This window comes from Mytilus trossulus, chromosome 14 (assembly GCF_036588685.1).
Source record: "Mytilus trossulus isolate FHL-02 chromosome 14, PNRI_Mtr1.1.1.hap1, whole genome shotgun sequence".
In the NCBI taxonomy this organism is placed as follows: domain Eukaryota; kingdom Metazoa; phylum Mollusca; class Bivalvia; order Mytilida; family Mytilidae; genus Mytilus; species Mytilus trossulus.
The window spans coordinates 81,259,350-81,264,445 of NC_086386.1; positions in this window are offsets into that span (position 1 = coordinate 81,259,350).

Here is a 5,096-nt window from a genome sequence, read left to right on the forward strand (position 1 = left end):
CGTCACAGCTGAAATTAAAACGTCAGATAAATTTTAAACAACGCCGCCACTCAAAAAATGGAATTTTTTGTTGGTGAAACTCACAAAAAAGTAAAATATAAACATCTCGGAAGTAAGTTTAAATATGTCTGTAGGCCAAGTGAGCTTTTCTCACCACTTTTCGTCCGTCGTCGTCCGTCGTCATTATCTTTTATAAAAATCTTCTCCTCTAAACTGCTAGGTTGAATTTAACCAAATTTGTCCATAATCATCATTAGGGTATGAAGTTTAAAAAATGTGTCCGTTGACCCGGCCAGCCAACCAAGATGGCCGCCATGGCTAAAAAAGATCATAGGGGTAAAATATAGATTTTGGCTTATAACTCTAAAACCAAAGCATTAAGAACATATTTAAAAGTGTTAAAATTGTTCATCAAGTCAAGATATATCTGCCTTTAATTTTCTGTTTAATCGGAGAATCCGTTGTTGGGTTGCTACCCTTTTATTGGTAATTTTATGGAAATTTTACCGTTTTTGGTTATTATCTTGAATATTATTTTAGATAGAGATAAACTGTAAACAGCAATAATGTTCAGCAAAGTAAGATCTACAAATAAGTCAAATGTCCAAAATGGTCAGTCGCCCCTTCAGTATTTATTGCCCTCTAGCATCACCCCCTATAGATTTTACTAACCCTCTATGGATCCGTAGGGGGTCGGTAGCGAACCATTAATGTTGTCTAGTAGAAAATGTACATGTTTAAACTTTTTATCACACCTACAGTAAATATATCTGACATTTCTACATGTATCATGTCAGAACAGGGCTTTATATCAGTTACAGCATTTTTGCATTTTTTTAAACGACCATTTGATTGAATAGGGTAGACTAAATAGTAAAATTCAAATTATAAAATCAGGTTTTGATACAAAGCAATGTTCCAATTCCAATTAAAACATGGATTACATTGTACACTTGACTGACGTTACAGCTGAAATTTAAACAACGCCAGCACTCAAAAATGGAATTTTTTATTGGTGTTATTCACTAGAAAGTTGAATAAAAACATCCCGGAAGTAAGTTTAAATATGTCTGTAGGCCAAGTGATCTTTTCTCACCACTTTGCGTCCGTCGTCGTCCGTCGTCGTTAACTTTTACAAAAATCTTCTCCTCTGAAATTGCTAGGTCGAATTTAACCAAATTTGTCCATAATCATCATTAGGGTATGACGTTTAAAAAATGTGTCCATTGACCCGGACAGCCAACCAAGATGGCCGCCTTGGCTAAAAAAACATAGGGGTAAAATATAGATTTTGGATTATAATTCAAATGTTAAGGAAATTTTACCGTTTTTGGTTATTATCTTGAATATTATTTTAGATAGAGATAAACTGTAAACAGCAATAATGTTCAGCAAAGTAAGATCTACAAATAAGTCAAATGCCCAAAATGGTTAGTCGACCCCTTCAGGAGTTATTCCTCTAATGGTCAATTTTAACTCTTAAATTTTAACTCTTCATTTTTGTACTTGTTTGGCTTTATAAATATTTTGATATGAGCGTCACTGATGAGTCTTATGTAAACGAAACGCGCGTCTGGCGTACTAAATTATAATCCTGGTATTGTAAATAACAAGGATAACCCCATTGAAAATATTTCAGATCATAGCTATGCATTATTGAGCTCATGTTTCAATGAGAAGACAGATACCAGAGTGTTGTGTTTCTCTAAGATACGCCACACAAAAATTCACAACAGAATATTGATCAGTACACTTGAAACAGATGTTGTATTGTCTGTTTCTTGTTTAAACAGACTGCAGATAGAACAGTTGTAGATAGGCTTCAAAAGAACTCAAAAGTCCATAATGCATTCACCGAATATGACATGCAGTTTTAGATTTTCGCTGTTTATACTGTAAATTCATGATGTCTCTAGTCTGGCCAACGGATCAGAGTTGTCCTACTTTGAACGATAAATTGTTAAAATTAGTTGACATGTGTCACGTGTAGAGAAATTTCACTTATGACCAGAGCATGATTGGGTTACATACTTCTTATTGGTCATGGCAGGGTCAGCACGAACTTACGTATAAGTGCGTTGTGATCACTTATGTTTATCATCAGCAGTTTATGTGTTAACTTGTTATTCTTATCAAATAATCTTACAGGAGGAATTAACCCCTACGTCAAAGGATATTACAACTCTTAACTGACCAAGTACAACCTCTCAACATCTATAAATGATGAGTAGAAAAAGCGCTGGAATACCAGTATTCAAACTTCATTTAAATACTTCAGCATCAATGAAAATTATGCACTTAAGTTAAAGACGAAGTTAAAAAACTATTTATGCAAACAGATGCAATCAACATATTATCAAACTGAGCTGAATACTGATTTCAGAGGCAATAAACTATATGGAAACAAACTTAGAACTTATAGACTTTTTAAAAGCAGATTTCGCTTAGAAAATTAACTTTTGCGGGAAATTTTTAAATATAGATATTACTAAACGAAATTCCATATCAGTGCTCACGATTTAAAAATTGAGAGGGAAAGGTACAAAAATCTGACAATGTCAGAACGTATCTGTAAATTGTGTGGTTGAAGATGAAATTCCTTTACTTCTTCAGTACCACAAACTTTCAAATATTCGTTTCAACTTTTTAAATGAAATAAAACAACGGTTTACAAATTTCAGTGGTTTAGATATTAAATCACAATTTATTTGACTGATGTCTCTGAAGATATTTTCATAGTCCAGAAACTCGGAGAATTATTGGAAAATTTATCCTCATATAGGAAAGTTTCCTTAAATAATATAAAGATATAGTAATGACCAGTGACCCCTCTTTTTTTTATAACATTGTGTCTTAATCATATTGAATCACTTGTAATCATTTGTATGAAATTACTATTGATTGTTCTGCTCCTTGTGGGCGCTTTGATTAGCAATAAAATATATTTGAATTTGAATTTATGACGTGAACAGTCTATCTGAATGTGGAAATGTATTACCTTTGTAAATTTATAGGCAAAGGAACATGTTGATTACAAAAACGTGCATCTGGGTTTCAAGCTTACAAGACAATTATAACTATAGACATCTGATTTAAACTGCAACCTTAGTTAAAATCATATTTTAATCTGAATACTTGGTTCAGAGCAGAGTACCACCAAGTCCGTAAAATATTTTTCAAACTTATGAAAAAATCCGTCTTCAACAGTGCAAGGGGAAAACATCAGGAAATGAGTGGTTAGTGTTGTGGTTTGTATGAGAAGGTAGGCTTTGAAGTAAGTAGCTCAACATAATTTCTAGGGTGGAACAACTTGGGCAATCTTAACCAAAAAACATTATAGTTAATATTTACATAACTTAAGGCAATAGTGGTATACCAGTGTTCAAAAGTCATAAATCGATTGAGAGAAAAAACAAATCCTGGTTACAAATACAAAAACGTGGGAAACACACCAACTATAAGATGAAAGCGAAGGAACAAAAATAACAAATGTCAACATACATAACTACAAACTAGTTGATGACAACTGCTATATTCCTGACTAGGTACGTGCATTTTTGGACAACTTGGTGGGTTGAACCAGGTTTAATGGTAAACCAATTGCAAGCCTCCCGCTTTATGACAATGTTTAATAAATATCACAAAAATAACGAAACTTCATGACAGAATTACAGAACAAACAATCATTAAAACATTCATCACAGCTGATCACCAAACCAATTGAAGACCTCCCGTCTTTTCTACCATTTCCTATAATGTTTACTCACTTTCTCCTGAGTTTGCAATCGATTACATATTGAACAAGAATTGGAACACTAAGGAATATTTAACTTAAATGACAAAGGAATATGATCACCACTTCAGACTCCTATCTGAAGACAGAAATTTGTTTGGGGAAATGCTCCCGTTAACTTGGCAGATGATATTTTTGAGAACGGAGTGCGATACAAAGAAAAAACTAGGATTAGTGGAGTTCAAGGTCAAGTAACGCATTGACAAATATGAGCCAAAAGACCGTGATGAGTAAAATACGGCCTCTAAATAAATAAACAAGTCAATAGATGGTCCATCATTAAAATAAGGAGTTAAATATGGTTCATTACAAAGGCCTCTAAATAAACTTACAAAGTCAATAGTTGGTCAATCATCAAAACGCAGACTATTCAAGCGTGAGAATAGTTAAGCAGTCTGGTTTCATCTTTCCAGCTACGTTATATTTGCTATATAGAATTTATTAAAATTGCATAAGGTTAAAAACTTGGACGAGTAATCAGAAATAACATCTGTCAATGTTGACAAAAAATGCATTCGGAATGCGAAAAGACAAGTTCAAATATGATGTTTTGTATCGTCCTCATAGTTAGTTCTATCATTAAAAAGATTAGTTACAATGATTTAAAAGTGTTTTGTACTTTTTGTTTCTATATTGGTCCTGTTATAGATTATCGATCACTTTTATTGGCCCTGGACACTTCAAGTCTTGGGTCAAATACAGCTAACCTCGAATTTATAATAGGGCAAAAGCTGAAAAGTCAGTAAATTACAATATACCATGAAATTATTTATATGATACTTATATTACTATCTAGGCAATGGCAAACACCAAAACATGCACTTAACGAAAGACGAAAATAGAAAATGAATTATGAAATCTACAAACGTAATAATGCTTTAAGAAAAGATAATAAGTTCAAAAGAGTTCTTCCTTCTAAAATACCTTGTAAATTAAATGCAATCAATTTGATTGACTTCTCTATTAACAAAAAACACATGCTAAAATCATTTTAAGTTAATAGTTTGGAATAAAACTCTTTGTTTGTTCAATGGAAGTTTCAGTTTATCATATTTGCTATAATTGTTTATTTAAACAGCTATATGTGCCATACTGCTGGTCACCCTCTGCAGCAAGATCGTTCAGCGACAGTTTAGCGTTAGATGTAGGTTTATTGTATAGTAAATGTAATGTGTACAGTACAAAGTGTCTTCATTGTTTTATAAATAACATAAAATTAATTACTTTAAGCATTTTATCGTCATAATATTTTAACTTGTACTTGCAGCTATTACATATGGGAATACAGTTAACGTTGATTTAT